At 38.2% G+C, this 16,551-nt stretch overlaps 1 protein-coding gene across 27 annotated transcripts in view; it reads left to right on the forward strand.

The window, feature by feature from the left end:
* PICALM (phosphatidylinositol binding clathrin assembly protein) overlaps positions 1-16,551 on the forward strand; it is a 113,031-nt gene that overhangs the window by 11,396 nt on the left and 85,084 nt on the right. The window contains exon 1 of one of the 27 annotated variants that reach the window (XM_032295864.1): positions 2,189-2,369. The exons of the other annotated variants lie outside the window; for them this stretch is intronic. The gene's annotated coding sequence lies outside the window, so the exon portion shown is untranslated. Of the gene's footprint in view, positions 1-2,188; positions 2,370-16,551 lie in introns of those variants that run through there. 27 annotated transcript variants of the gene reach the window in all.

The raw sequence follows: 16,551 nt of genomic DNA on the forward strand, positions 1-16,551 counted from the left end.
ATGTTACCCAGGCTGGAGTGCAATGGCGCGATCTCGGCTCACCGCAACCTCGGCCTTCTGGGCTCAGGCAATTCTCCTGCCTCAACCTCCTGAGTAGCTGGGATTACAGGCACGCACCACCATGCCCAGCTAATGTTTTGTATTTTTAATAGAGACGAGGTTTCACCATGTTGACCAGGATGGTCTCGATCTCTTGACCTCATGATCCACCTGCCTCGGCCTCCCAAAGTGCTGGGATTACAGGCTTGAGCCACTGCGCCCTGCTCACAAATGGTTTTTAATGTCTCAGTTAATAATATCTTATGGGTGTTTAGTTTTGCATATTGTCAAGAGGGATCTGGTAACTAGGATGTGATTTCTAAGAAGATGTCTGTAAGGAAGAAATAAAGTAGAAGATCTGTCCCAGGATGTCTCTTATTTATAAGTAAGGTAACTGGGACTTTTTTTTTTCCAAAAGGATCTTGTTTTAAAAAGATCGTTATTTTGTAATTAATGTCTGGGTTTCATATAAGAATTAACCATGTGATTTATATTTTCATTTTTCATTATCCTTACTTTTAGTCTTACAATACAGAATGTAGTAATAGAGTTATCAAGGTATTAGTAATGAGTAAGATTTGACTGCGTATATCAAATGCCTGAGGCATTTTATTTATTTATTTTTTTCTGTCACCATGGCAGAACAGAATGCCTGAGACACATAGTAAAATTCACGAATGTGTCCTTTTTCCTCCCAGATATATCTAGTTAAGTTTCTGAATAGTATGTATGTTAAAAGAGAAATTCTAAAGGTAACTTAATATTCACCTGTTTTTTGTAGCCACTTGTTCTTAATTAGGAAATGAATTCTGAAATAGCTTTGTAATTATTGTTCACTGATGGATTTATTTGCTGTTTTAAGAAATAATATTAGCCTTTGGGCATCTATACTTTTTATGTTTACTACATATTTTATATATCTGAATAATTTTTAAAGTTGTCTTTGAATTAAAAGTCACTATGGCAGGTGAGAAGTGAAACACTTCTTGGCATTTTTCTTTCATATGTGAGACATGAAATATTTGCTTTGATGTTTTATAAATTAATTGTTTAAAAATAATCTACTAATCAGAATTGCTTTCGTTTAAATAAATTTATTTGGCCATGATCATTTAGAATCACCATAGACATAGAAAGTCATTTCTCCTCTGTTTTCTTCAGCTCTGAAATGGTTATTTTTATGATTTCTCACTCAAAATCAAATAATTAAGAAAAATAAACTTGCAGGCTTTTTGGCAAAAGGTTAGAGCCCCTACCAGGAAGAAGTAGCCTTAGACTTTCAAAGTGAAGGCTTAGTGTTTGCTCTTCCTGTTCTTTGGATAGCCAAAGTGACATTTCCGTTACTTTGTGTTCTTAGTATGTTCCTAAATGGCTTTAGTTTCTCTAGAGAATCAAAATTTTGGACTTGACCTTTAGAATTTTATATGTTCATTGTATATATGGTTCTTTTTATGGAAAATCATTTTGGGCAGTTAGCTGCTATTTCTTTAAAAGAGAATCTTTTTTTTTTTTTTTGAGACAGAGTTTTGCTCTTGTTGCCCAAGCTAGAGTGCAATGGCGAGATCTCGGCTCACTGCAACCTCTGCCTCCTAGGTTCAAGTGATTCTTCTGCCTCAGCCTCCCGAGTAACTGGGATTACAGGATGTGCGCCATCATGCCTGGCTAATTTTTTGTATTTGTAGTAGAAACGGGGTTTCACCGTGTTAGCCAGGTTGATCTTGAGCCCCTGACCTTAGGCTATCCACCCACCTTGGCCTCCCAAAGTGCTGGGATTACAGGCATGAGTCACTGTGCCTGGCCAGGGTTCACTCTTGGAGTTTGTATATTCTATGAGTTTGGACATTTGTATGGCATATATCCGCTATTGTAGCAGTACAATATTTATCTGCCTTGAAATACTCTGTGCTCCACCTCGTCATCCCTCCTCTGTCCCAAACACTGACGATTGCTATTTTTTTTTAACTGCCTCAATAGTTTTGCCTTTTCAAGAATGTCATAGTTGGGATCAAACAGTCTGTAGTCTTCAGATTTTCTTTTTTCATGTGGTAATATGCATTTATGATTTCCTCAATGGCTTTTCCTGGTTTGACAGCTTCCTTATTTATTTATTTATTTATTTATTTATTTATTTATTTATTTTTAGCACTTGACTATTATCTGGATGTATCAGAGTTTGTTTGTCCATTTACTTACTGAAGGACATCTTGGTTGCTGTCTAGTTTTGGCAGTTGTGAATAAAGCTGTTCTAAACATCTGTGTACAAGTCTTTTGTGTGGACATGTTTTCAGTTTGTTGGTAAATACCAAGGAACACAGTTGCTGGAGCCTATGGTAAGAGTACCTTTAGTTTTCAAGAAACCTCTAAACTGTCTTTCAAAGTGATTGTACCATTTTATATTCCCACCAGTAATGCATGGGAGTTAGTGTTCACATTCTCACCAGCATTTGATATTATCACTCTTTGGATTTTGGCATCTATGTCTGGTGATTCTAAGAAGAAAACAGAAGAGAAATGACTTTTTATGTCTATGTTGATTTGAGGGTGGTATAGTTTGAATAAACAGCTCTTTATCAAATGTATCTTTTTTCTCTTTTTTTTTTGAGATGGAGTCTCATTCTGTCGCCCAAGCTGGAGTGCAGTGATGCCATCTTGGCTCACTGCAACCTCTGCCCCCCAGGTACAAGCAATTCTTCTGCCTCATCCTCCGCAGGAGCTGGGTTTACAGGCACCCATCATCATGCCTGACTAATTTTTGTATTTTTAGTAGAGACGGGGTTTCACCATGTTAGCCAGGCTGGTCTTGAACTCCTGACCTCAGGTGATCCACCCACCTCAGCCTCCCAAAGTGTTAGGATTACAGGCGTGAGCCATGGGTTCTGGCTATCAAATATGTCTTTTGCAAATATTTTCTCCCGTCTGTGCCTTGTCTTTTTCATTCTCTTGACCATGCCTTTCACACAGCAGAGTATTTTAATCTTAATAAAGTTCAGTTGAGCAGTTCTTTCTTTCATGGGTCATGCCTTCATCATTGTATTTAAAAACTCATAATCAAACCCAAGGTCATCTGGATTGTCTTCTGTGTCACCATCTGGGAGTGTTACAATTTTGCATTTTACGTTTAGGTCTGTGATCAATTTTGAGTTAATTTTTGTGAGTAATGTCTGTTTCCAGATTCATTTGTTTGCCTGTGGATATCTAGTTGTGCAGTACTATCTGTTGAAAAGACTGTCTTTGCTGCATTGTATTGCCTTTTTTCTTTGTTGGCAGTGGTTCTTAAGGTGTGGCCTGTGGGCTTCTGGGGGTCCCCAATACCATTTCAGCAAGTTTTTTAGCTCAAAACTGTTTTCATGTACTAAGACATTAGTATTTTTATTCTTTCACCACCATACAGTGGAGTTTTCCAAAGGCTATATGATGTGTGATATTGCAACAGATTGAAGGTAGTAGCAGATAATGAGAATTCAACTATTTCCTATTAAGCCACATAGTAGAGTTTTGCAAAGATGTGAAACAATGCCACTCTTCTAAATTGTGGGTTTTTTTGTTTTGTTTTTTTTTAAATGTAGTTATTTCTCAAATGAATTAATGTTGATAAATTTATCGGTTTCAGTTTCTAACACAGTAAATATTGATAGAGAACCCTCACATAAAAGCTCTTTGGGGTCCTCAATTTTAAAAGTGTAAAGGTTCTGAAACTAAAAAATGCACCTTTGGGAATGAGTATGTATTAGAGGGGACAAAAGCATACTCAAAGAGGAACTAGATTTGAGAGTTGCTTTGAACTCTCAGAGTAATTTTGGATTTGATTTTGTAGGTAGCAGTGCCCCAACTTTTCGAAGATTTCAAGCAAGAGATGTGACATAATCTCTATGTCTATTTTATGTCCATAAGTAGATTGGAAGGAGTGTTCAATATGACTTGGAAAGGAAACTGCTGGTGCAAAAAAGTCACACTAATACCTAAATTTTTTTTCCCAAAGGCCTTACAAATTAGTTGCTAATTGGAACTCTTGATTATTTGTCCTCATTCTTTTTTTTTTTAATGTTAAAAGTATCTTTTATTTATTGATTTATTTATTTTTTTGTAAGCCAGGCAGGTTAGGTATCACTTGTGCCAAAAGTTCTTGACTACCAAATCATTAATCTTTGCACATGTGATTCCTTGGGCTAGAGACAGGGTCTCACTCTGTCCCCCAAGCTGGAGTGTAGTGTCATGATCATGGCTTACTGTAACTCTGAACTCCTGGGCTCAAGGGATTCTCTGGCCTCAGCCTCCTGAGTAGGTAGGACTACAGGTGTGTGCCACCATGCCCTGCTAAAGAGAAAGGGGCTCTTGCCTAGGCTGGTCTCAAACTACTGGCCTTGGTTTCCCAAAGCTCTAGGATTGTAGGTGTGAGCCACCATGCTGGGCCTCTTCTAAACTTTCTTTACCTTGCTTCCATTAATAATCACATTTACAATAGCCTCTTTTATAAAAACATCACTGAATAACTCCCCTTGCTCCTGTCAGTCCAACATTATTCTTACAATTTTTAAGTTTCAAATATTGTTAAACTGTAGTTGCTGTCTTTCTTTTATATATATTGGGTTTATGCTCATTTCCTCCGTGGAATAGGAACTGTGTTCTGTATTGTTCTCTATCTCTTCTCCAAGTGCCTAGTCAGCAACCCCATGGGTGCTCAGTAAATATTGAATGGTTATACAGAACCTCCCTTCATAGCTCAGACTATTCCAATTTACGGACATAAAAATCTATTCCAGTAGACATTTAAGGATATTTTTTGTGGTGACTATGGAAATTGCCTGGTTACAAATTTATATATAGAGTCAGTAACATTGATAAAAACGTAACAAATTACTGTTTCATGGAACTCATGAGGCATTAAGAAGTGTTGTTTTGTTTAGATACAAAGTAGTGTCTTCCAAAATGTTCCTTCAAAATTTTTGTAGCTGCTCCATTTGAACACTATATTAAAATGCACATTTTTGAGGACATATTCTTAAAATTAGGAATGTAATTTTAAGAATTAAAGAGAGGACTAGAAATAGATCTGAAGTGTTTATCAGAGCTGCTTCCTTGCACAACTCCAGAAGGTGCCTATCACACCTTTTTGTGTGAAAGGTGCCTCCTAGAGTGTAACTACAGTAGACTTATTTTTGATATAAGAAAGGATAAATAAAGCGCACGTAACAGATGATATCAAAATGTAAAAGAAAAGAAGTGTCTGTTTTAGAAGGAAGCTGTATGAGATACAAGGCATAGGTTAGGGTGGTGGTAGCGATGGTGGTAAAAATAGGATCTCTTAATCTCGATTATTGCTTAATCAGTAAATTGATTCCAGGGGCCAGTGGGAATTGCTGAAAGTTTCCTCTGAACACATGGAATTTTTAGCAGTGATTTGAGAAATGGTGCTGGTATTTATAGCCATACTTGAAAACATCCTAGGGACCCAAGTCTTAATCAAGGGGCAGCTCTTCCAAGTAGTGGTTGAAGAAGTTGGGCATACTTTCCAAAACTTTTTTCCTCACTAAAGATTGCAGGTATACCCTGCAAGTGACCTCACAGGATATACCTGGTTGTCATATTTTAATGTATATATTTCTGCTGACTATAGGTCTCATGTGACTATAAGATCTGAGAACAAGAGTCATGGCAGGATGTGTGTGCGCCTAAAATTTTATGCGCTGATAATAGTTATCTTGTGGATGTTTAAGAAATATGAATGTGTACTGTATTTTAAATACATCTTATATGTAAACATTTTAATGTGATTTAAGTATATACCAAAAAGTAAATAGGTGGTATTCACACTGCAGAGGGATTGGCAGGTGTTTTCGACATACGTCAAATAATTGTTTACAGAAATCTGACTCGTATTGACTAATTTGAAATATTAGTAGTTAACTAATTTAAGCTAAGATGAAGAAGATATTTTGAAGTGAGGTGATAAATATACGCAGTTGTCCTTTAGTATCCATAGGGATTGGATCCAGGATGCTCAAATCCCTGATGTAAAATGGCATCATTTGCATATAACCTACGTACATCCTCTGTATACTTTAAATTATCTCTTGGTTACTTACAATACCTAATACAATGTAAATGCTATGTAAACAGTTGTTACACTATATTGTTTAGGGAGTGACAAGGAAAAATGTATGTACATGTTCAGTAGAGATGCAATTTTTGGGGGCATATTTTTGATTCCTGGTTGAATCCATGATAATGGAACCCATTGATAGGAGGGCTAACTGTGTGTACACACATACACAATTTCTTTTTTTGTGATTTTTAATTTATTTTTTTTCCATTTTAGAGTACACATTTTTTTGCAGTTTTAAAATTGAGACATAATTTACATAACAAAATTCAGTTTTAAAGTAGACAATTCAGTGGTATTTAGTATGTTCACAGTGTTGTGTGCAACTATCACCATTATGTAATTCTATAACATTTTCCACCACCCAAGAAAGAGATCCCCTGTCTGTTAGCAGCACTCCTAAGCTCTCCCCTGACCCCTGCAACCACTAATCCACTTTCTGTCTATGAATTTTTCTTTTTGGCACATTTCATGTTAATGGATCATACAACATGTGGCCTTTTGTGCCTGGCTTCGAGTTGTTTTTTTTTGAGACGGAGTTTCGCTCTCGTTACCCAGGCTGGAGTGCAATGGCGTGATCTCGGCTCACCGCAGCCTCCGCCTCCTGGGTTCAGGCAATTCTCTTGCCTCAGCCTCCTGAGTAGCTGGGATTACAGGCACGTGCCACCATGCCCAGTGGATTTTTTGTATTTTTAGTAGAGACGGGGTTTCACCATGTTGACCAGGATGGTCTCGATCTCTTGACCTTGTGATCCACCCGCCTCGGCCTTCCAAAGTGCTGGGATTACAGGCGTGAGCCACTGCGCCCAGCCCATGAGTTGTAATATTTTAAAGGTTTATCCTTGTAGTATGTATCAGTACTTTATTCATTTTTATAGCCGTATAATAGTCCCTTGTATGGATAGCCCGCATTTCATTTATACCTTCGTTAGTTGGTGGGTGGTTTAGCCATTTGGGCTATGAAGAATAATACTGCTATGAACATTCATATACAAGTTTTTGTGTGAACATATTTTCAGTTCTCTTAGGTATATTTCTAGAAGTAAAATTGCTGGGTCATATGGTAATTCTGTTTAAACTTTTTGAGGAACTACCAAACTGTTTTCCACAGCAGTAACACCATTTTATATTTCCATCAGCAATGTATAAAGGTTCCTATTTCTCATCTACTTTCTTGCCAAACTTGTTACTTTCAGGATTTTTGGTTTTTGATTTTTTTAAAAATAGTCGTTCTATTGGATATGAAGTGTTATGTCATTGTGATTTTGGTTTCCATTTGTCTAATGGTTAATACTGTTTAGCATCTCTTTATGTGCTTATTGGCCATTTGTATATCTTAGGGAAAATATCTATTCAAGATCTTTTGCCTGTTTTACAATTTGATCTTTATGTATTCTGGATACTAGAAGAGTACATACTTTGCATACTAGATCTTTATATGATTTGTGATTTTTTTCACCATTCTGTGACTTGTCTTGTCACTTTCTTGATACAGTATCTTTTAATGCCCAAAAGTTTTAAATTTTGAAGTCTAATTGTTCTGGGATTTTTTTTTTTTTTTTTTTTTTTTTTTTTTGAGACAGAGTCTTGTTCTGTCACCCAGGCTAGAGTACAGTGGTGTGATCTTGGCTCACTGCAACTTTCGCCTCCTGGGTTCAAGCAACCATCCCACCTCAGCCTCCCGAGTATGCTGGGACTACAGGCGTTTGGTACCATGCCTGGCCAAGTTTTTTGTATTTTTAGTAGAGGTGGGGTTTTACCATGTTGACCAGGCTGGTCTCGAACTCCTGACTTCCAGTGATTCACCTTCCTCGACCACCCAAAAAGCTGGGATTGCAGACGTGAGCTATGGTGCCCAGCCTCTGGTTTTTTTCATTGTGCTTTTGATATCATATCTAAGAAATCGTGGGCTAATTCAAGGTTATGCACATTTACACCTGTTTCCTTCTAAGAGTTTTAGAAAGAAATTTTAGCTCGTAGATTTAGGATTGATCAATTTTGAGTTAACTTTTATATATGGTATGAAGAAATACATTTATATCCAAAGATATTTGAGTTTTTAATCTTTTGAAGTTGACATGGAATGCAGTTCTGCTACCTCTGTGTAATGTGGAGATCGAATTGTGCATGATAAAAACATTACTTGATGGCAGTCTCCAGGACTGGGCATAGTTCATTGATGAATAACTGGAATTTTGGGTCAGACATTCTTTCAGCAGGATGAACCACTTAATCTGATCCAGTGTATAGTTTTAATGTTCTCAGAATAAATCTTTTAGATATATGAAGAGGTAAGAAATAGTTGCATGACTATCAATAAGTTGTTTTGGTCCACACAGAGTAGTGTCATTGTATGTTTCCATAGAATATATATATTTTTTGAAATGGAGTTTCACTCTTGTTGCCCAGGCTGAAGTGCAGTGGCACGATCACCACAACCTCCACCTCCTAGGTTCAAGCAATTCTCCTGCCTCAGCCTCCCAAATAGCTGGGATTACAGATGTGCACCACATTGCCTGGCTAATTTTGTATTTTAGCAACGGTGGGGTTTCAGCATATTGGCCAGACTGGTCTTGAACTCCTGACCTTCCACCTCAGCTTCCCACAGCGCTGGGATTACAGGCATGAGCCACCATACCTGGCCAACAAGCAATTTGCTAGACATGGTGGTGCATGCCTTTAATCCCAGCTAAAATACAATACTAAAAATACAAAATTTGCTGGACATGGTGGTCCATGCCTGTAATCCCAGTTACTCTGGAGGCTGAGGCAGAAGAATTAACCTGGGAGTCAGAGGTTGGGGTGAGCCAAGATTGCGCTATTGTACTCCAGCCAGGGCAACAAGAGCGAAACTCTTATCTCAAAAAAAAAAAAAAAAAAAAAAAGTGACAGTTGATTCTTTCCTTAAAAAGGAGCATGAGGTCTAATAGTAAAATGTGCAAACTAATAATTGAAATATATTGAGATAAATGCATAATACTTTTTACATAAAAATCAAAGTAGGAGAGAGTAATTAACTTTGAAGGAGGTTAGTAAAGACTTCACGGAAGAGGTAACGGGTTTCTTCTAAATTAGCATAAGCAGTGACATGGAGGCGAAAAAGCACATTATGGTGTGTTTGTGGAAACCTTTGTATAGTTGTGTGTGGTAGAATAGAAAGTGTTAATGGGAGTAAGGAGATGTGAGGCTGGAGAGAGAGCCCTTAAAGGAGCAGGAGTTCTCTTGATAGACTCTGGGCTCTTCAGTGCCATCTTCCATCTTCATTTTAGAGGCCCCTTTCTCCCGTTATTAGCTGCTTTCCTAGCTTCAGATGCCAGTGCCGTGAAACTAGCAAAGTATTTTTTCCTTTTCCCATACAGTTGTAGTGGGTTTGTTGAGAAAGATAGGAAAAAAGAATGCATGATTCTGTTGGCACGTGTGCAGGGGGCTAAATATACCTTACCACCCAAAGTTGGACCTCTGATTATTGTTATACATAGTGTTTGGGTCTCCAAATAAATAAAATCAGGTTTACTGTGAATTTATGGCTTTTGTGGGTTTGTCTGGTGATTGAGATTTTTTTGAGTTCCAAATTTATGAATGAACTTAAACTATCCTATTGGGTGATAGTATGAATAAAAACAATTTGGTAAATCAGTTTAAAGTTAGTAAGAATCTTGATGGCTTGTTTGATTTAGTTAGTGACTTTTATATATCTGAAAATGATATATTGTCGTGTGCATTTTTAAGGCTGGATCTCCACCAAACAAGACATTGTTAGTCTTGGCTGGGTGTGGTGGCTGAGGCCTGTAATTCCAGCACTTTGGGAGGCCAAGGTAGGCAGATTGATTGAGTCCAGGAGTTTGAGACCAGCCTGGATGACGTAGTGAAACGCCATCTCTACTGAAAATATAAAAATTCACTGGGCATGGTGGCACACACCTGTAGTCCCAAGGCTGAGGTGGGAGGATCACTTGAGCCTGGGAGGCAGAAGTTGCAGTGAGCCAAGATCATGCCAAGCAATTCTTGCCTTGGTGACAGTGAAACCCTGTCTCAAAAAAAAAGGACTTTGTTGATCTTATGGAAATTAATATGCTCATTAGCATTACATATTGAGTCTTGTTAAAAGAAAATTTTAGACAAATTAAATTTAGCAGTAAATTTGAGCAAAGAAACAATTCACGAATTGGGCAGCACCCTGAAGCAGAAAAAGTTCAGAGAGCCCCACCTAGCAATGTGGATAGTCAGTATTTATAGACAGAAAAATAGGTGACATCCACACATAGCCTGATTGGTTACAGGTCCATGTTTGCCTTATTTGGACATGTCAGAGCAGTTTGCAGCTTGTGATTGGCTGAAAGCGTAGCTGCTTCTTACAATAATATACTCAAGTTAGGTTGCAGTTTTAACATACCGAAGTGCAGTTCATTGCTTATGGAAGCAGCTTTAGGCCAAATTTAGTTAAGTGTCACTATTCAGGTTGCATTGAGATTATTGAGAAATCCGAGTGCAAAAACACTAATCTGTCCTCAGTTTAGTAGGGAAGATGACATATGCAGATAGCTGTATTGCCAAACAGTGTGAGATAAGTACAGATCAAGTGACATTAAAAATCAGAGGAGATACTGCTTTTGATAAGGAAAGCGAACTGGACCTTTAATGATAAATTATTAGGAGCACTAGGCATGTCAGGTGGAGGAAAGAGCATGAGCAAACATTTGTAGACAGGAAGCTGAAATTGTGAAAACAAAGAAATGTGTTTGTAAATGGGGTGCTTTCAGATTGTGAGAGGGACAGGTTGGGTGTACTGAGACATAGAATTGGAGCAATTCTGAGGCTAGATTGTGAAGGAAGAATGACTTGGTTATATGACCTTTATGTATAGCTTTTTGGCTACTGTAGGTAAAGTTGGACCATAGTTAGAGCCAATTTTTCAAAATTACACTTTATCTGTAGTTTCTGCTGCCAGTGTGAAAACAGGAAACGCAAGGAGTTTTGCTGATCTTGAAGCTGAGGATGAGATTTTGCTGCCTCAAGCTTTTTATATCAACTTTATTATAGACTCAATTAATGGTGCACAATTACTGAGATTTGGGGGATTTCTGAGTTTCTAGATTGCACAGGAATCATTGAAGAAGGCTTCTCAACAAAAATAATGTAAATCTAACTTTCATCTGAAGGTAGAAATTTTAAAAAGAAAGGAAACCTTTCATTCTTCAGGGATTCACAAAATCTGATAAAAATTGGGGTATTAGTTCATTCTCATGCTGCTGTGAAGAAACACCCAAGACTGGGTAATTTATAAAGAAAAGAGGTTTAATTGACTCACAATTCTGCATAGTCAGGGGGCCCTCAGGAAGCTTACAATTATGGCAGAAGGGGAAGCAAACACGTGTTCTTCACGTGGCTGCAGGAGAGAGAAGTACCCCTTATAAAACCACCAGATTTCATGAGAACTCACTCACTATCATGAGAATAGCATAGGAGAAACCACCTGCATCACTGAATTATCTCCACCTGGTCCCATCCTTCATGTGGGAATTATTACAATTCAAGGTGAGATTTGGGTGGGGGCACAGAGCCACATGATATCAGTTGGTTTAGTTAGGTTATAACGTACAAAATGGGAAGAATAGCTAACCTTTAAGGAAACCTTACTAGGTCTTGGGCAATTGACACGCATTATTAACACAATATTCATACAAACCTATTCATCAGATAGTCTTATTGTCTCCTCCAGATACTTAAACTAAAACACTATTAAAAAGAAGACGTAGAGACTAAATCTAACATTTAGATGACAGCGAAGAACCTCAGTTATAGGTCAGGCAATCTGAAGGAGAGCCTCTTAACTCACAGAAAACTTACACGGAATGAGATACAGATAGGAGAGAGCTTTTCTTTGAGAAATATAATTTCTGTAAATATGTAAGATTGCATTTTGAAATGTCAACTTTATACTACTACTGTTTGTTTTTGAGATGGAGTCTCACTCTGTCACCCAGGCTGGAGTGCAGTGGCTCAGTGTCAGCTCACTGCAACCTCCGCCTTCCTGATTCAAGTGATTTTTCCTGCCTCAGCCTCCCAAGCAGCTGGGACTTCGGGCACACACTACCATGCCCAGCTGATTTTTGTATTTTTATTAGAGATGGGGTTTCACAATGTTGGCCAGGCTTGTCTGGAACTCTTGAGGTGATCACCCACCTCAGTCTTCCAAAGTGCTGGGATTACAAATGTGAGCCGCCGTACCTGGTGCAGCTTTCTATACTTCTTAAGATAAATTGTCCATCTGCTTCAAGAGGAATAAGCTGTAACTGGAATACAGAGTACTGGCCCTAGCTCCATATGACCTTTTAAAAATCTGTTAGTAAAATAGTTTATTTTCCAAATTGCCTTCTTTCTCTACTATTCTCTAATGCTATAATTATGTTGCTTTAGCTTTTTGTTGTAGGCTTGGTCCTTTGGAAGTGAAGACCAGAGACAGTTTCTCTATGAGCCTTTGCTTCATTCTCCATCAGAGTGTTCTGTCCCACCTACTAGGATATCATTATTTGAAAAACAATTGGAATTTGCATACGTGTCTTAACTATCATTGGTAGGAATAGGTGGCATTGTCTTATGTAATTTTTGTTTTAGGAGGAAGTGGGTAACAAAAATGTGAATTTTTAGCCGGGTGTGGTGCTGCATCCCTGTAGTCCCAACTCCTCAGGCAGCTGAGGTGGGAGGATTTCTTGAGGCCAATGGTTTACTTGTACAGCATATCGAGACCACTATCACATAAAATAATAATAATAACTTATTTTTTTTTCCAGTGTGTCTCTTGAATGTAAGAAAAAGAAAGGGAGTTTCTACCCTTATTAAAAATACGTGAATAGTAGAGACCTTGTCTCCACAAAAATTTAAAAATTAGCCAGATGCAATGGTGCATGCCTGTAGTCCCAGCTACTCAGGAGGCTGAAGTGGGCAGATCACTTGCACCCAGGAGTTTGAGACTGCAGTGAACCGTGATTGCGCCACTGCACTAAAGCCTCAGTGACAGAGCAAGTCCTCGTCTCTTAAAAAAAGAAAAAACTCATTTTTAAAAAATGTAACGTTGTTGAAGGGAATCTTTATGTTGTAAATATTCAAATATGATTTTACTTTAATTGGTTCGCTCGATCAGTTCAGACTGTTCATGCCAGGTTTATGAATCTGACACGCAAAAAAGAGTGATAATGTTGGTATAGATCACAGTCTAAGTGACCATGCCGGCTAATTTTCTTGTATGTATTGGCTGTTGTTCATTTTGGGGGATCAGTTGAGGATGTATACAGGAGCATCACTAATCCGTCACCATATATGCTCTACCATAGTGACATCATCCTAAAATTATTAAGTGATGAATTTATGGATAATTGCGTCACCTTATTTTCATCTCTTAATTTTAATTATCTAGAAACACAGAAATATAAGCATAATTGTTGCCAGGATCCTTAATTTAATTTGCATGATGGAAGTACTGTGTTTCTTAACTTACATGTATACTGTGTGTGTGTTTTGTAGAACGGGGAATTGCATTTATCTGTTTAGTAGTAGAACTCTGTAATAGGTCAATGCTGCATCAGTTTTTCTGGATATAATTGCTTGCACATTTTTGGCCTACAGCCTTTTGTGTACCACTGACAACCCATTAAGAGCCAAAAAAGTTTAGTTTTACTTATAGTGCATGTACATCTAGTTTTGAATTATTTGCAATAAAGGGTGAACTTTCTTTTCGGCCTTTTTTTTTTTTTTCTTTTTCTTTTGTGACTTGAAATTAAATAAGCAACTTATTGATGTAGTTGTTTTGTTTTTGTTTTTGTTTTTGTTTTTTGAGACAGAGTCTCACTTTGTTGTCCAGGCTGGAGTGCCATGGTGCAGTCTTGGCTCACTGCAACCTCTACCTCCAGGATTCAAGCGATTATCCTGCCTCAGCCTCAGGAGTAGCTGGGATTACAGGCACTCACACCACGTCCGGCTAATTTTTATAATTTTAGTAGAGACAGGGTTTTGCCATGTTGGTCAGGCTGGTCTTGAACTCCTGACCTCAGGTAATCCACCCATCTCGGCCTCCCAAAGTTCTGGGATTACAGGTGTGAGTCACTGTGCCTGGCCTGTTGTAGTTTAGAATAATCTTTAGTTGGGTACGATATGTAATTTTACCTAGGAAACTAGTTTTAATTGTTGTTGGTACTTTTTTTAACTTCTCTAATTTCATCTGTCTTCAGATTGCATGTTTGGAAAGGGAGGGGCAGAATTTTGGAAGGTAGCGTTTCTCTTAGATGAGTAGAAAAGAGACAAGGGGCAGTGGCTCATGCCTGTAACCCTTGCAGTTTGGGAGGCCAAGGTGGGTGGATCACCTGAGGTCAGGAGTTCAAGACCAACCTGGCCAACGTGATGAAACCCTGAGATCTCACCACTGCATTCCAGCCTGGGTGACTGAGCGAGACACCATCATCTCAAAAAAAAAAAAGAAAAAAAATGAATTTCACTAATTACAGTTACTGACTTTATTGCAGGTGAGCTGTCATGGGGGAATTTGTCTGGTTTTGATATATAAGATTGGTGTGAAGATTTATTGATATATACAAAATGGAGTGGGTTTCTCTGCAATGAATTTGTTTATTAAAACTGATAATCCAAGAGAAAATAAGTTTATAGAATAGTTGCATTTGATCTTTTGGTATGGAACTGGAGTGAAGTTCTGGTTTGTTTTTTGTTTTTTGAGACAGAGTCTTATTTTGTTGCCCAGGCTAGAGTGGAGTGGCGTGATCTCAGCTCACTGCAACCTCTGTTTTCTGGGTTCCAGTGATTCTCATGCCTCAGCCTCCCAAGTAGCTGAGATTATAGGTGTGCACCACCATGTCCAGCTAATTTTGTATTTTTAGTAGAGACAGGCTTTTGGATGTTGGCGAGACCGGTCTTGAACTCCTGGCATCATGTGATCCCCCTGCCTCAGCCTTCCAAAATGCTGGGATTGCAGGTATGAGCCACCGCACCTGGCCCTCTGGTTTTTTCTTTATGTGATCACTTTGCCTCCATTTTCAGAATTGGAAGATATAATCACATTATCCATTTCCTTTTTGAAGTAAAACCAGCTGTTTAATGACTGAGAAGTTAGGGTTTAGCAGGCAATATTTCTTTATTTTTCTTTTCTCACATTAGCTTTAGTAACTTTTCTTCACACAACTATGTGTTTGTGTATTCATTATCAGGTTTGGAATTTGTGTTGGGTATTAATTTAAGGTCTTAGACTTTATAGAGTATCTGGTTGTCATTTTTGTTTGTCATATTCTTGCAAAATATTGTTTTGACTTGCTGACCTAGAGTAGATCAAGGCATTATCTTCAGGTGGCTTCTATAGCCCATCCCTGAAACACTGCCTGGCATAGCTGAGTGACAGTGAAGAACAGCTGTAGTTACTAACTTAAAAATTAGCTGTAGAATTGCAATTGGCAGCTAAGTTAGAAAGCTATTTATAGAGCAACTTGGAATGCTAAGATACTCCTTGACTACCTGAAGGTGCAAGTGCAGGGAGAGAACCATTTCTTCCAGCAGGAGATTGGAAACCGTTTTTTTTTTTTTTTTGAGGTAGAGTTTTGTTGCCCAGGCTAGAGTGCAGTGGTGCTATCTCAGCTCACTGCAACCTCCACCTCCCGACTTTAAGTGCTTCTCCTGCCTCAGCCTCCCAAGTAGCTGGGATTACAGGTGCCCACCACAGTGCCCAGCTAATTTTTTGTAATTTTAATAGAGATTGGGTTTCACCATGTTGAACATGCTGGTCTTGAACTCCTAACCTCAGCTGATCTGCCTGCCTTAGCCTCCCAAAGTGCTGATATTACAGGTGTGAGCCACTGCACCCAGCCTGAAACCTTTTAAGAGAAAAACTTATTTATAAGTTGCTTCTTATCCTTGGGCTTATAGACTTAGTCTAGAATTCATTTTTCTTTGACTTTCTTCATCAGAGTTATGTTTTCCTAACTTAATGACTAACCAAGAATGTGTTAAAACTTTTGAGGCCCCTTTTAACATAGTTTACCCCTTCTGCTATTACTTAGAACTGATAGTAATTACATCTCTAGGGCAAAAGATGACTGGAAAATCGCCCCATGTTTTTCTCATGTAAAATCATAAAAGACCTGTTCATCTAAAATCTGGTAAGGTATTTTAGTTTGTTCTTTGACCTTCTTGACTTCTTTAAACTTGCTTATAAATTAAGGCTTGCAGTTTGAGTCATTTGGAGATGGAGAATGCCCAGAACTTTTGAAGTTTGTGAACTTGAGTTGAATATTGTGTCTCTTTCCTCATATTCTGTCAACTTTAGTTCATTGTAGCCACGATGAAGATGATGATGCCAATGAGGATATACTAAACCAGACAAGATGTGGCCTACCGTATATGCAAGAATTAGATTC

Source organism: Sapajus apella, unplaced genomic scaffold (genome assembly GCF_009761245.1).
Source record: "Sapajus apella isolate SASKATOON/1434 unplaced genomic scaffold, GSC_monkey_1.0 scaffold34, whole genome shotgun sequence".
NCBI classification, from domain to species: Eukaryota; Metazoa; Chordata; class Mammalia; order Primates; family Cebidae; genus Sapajus; species Sapajus apella.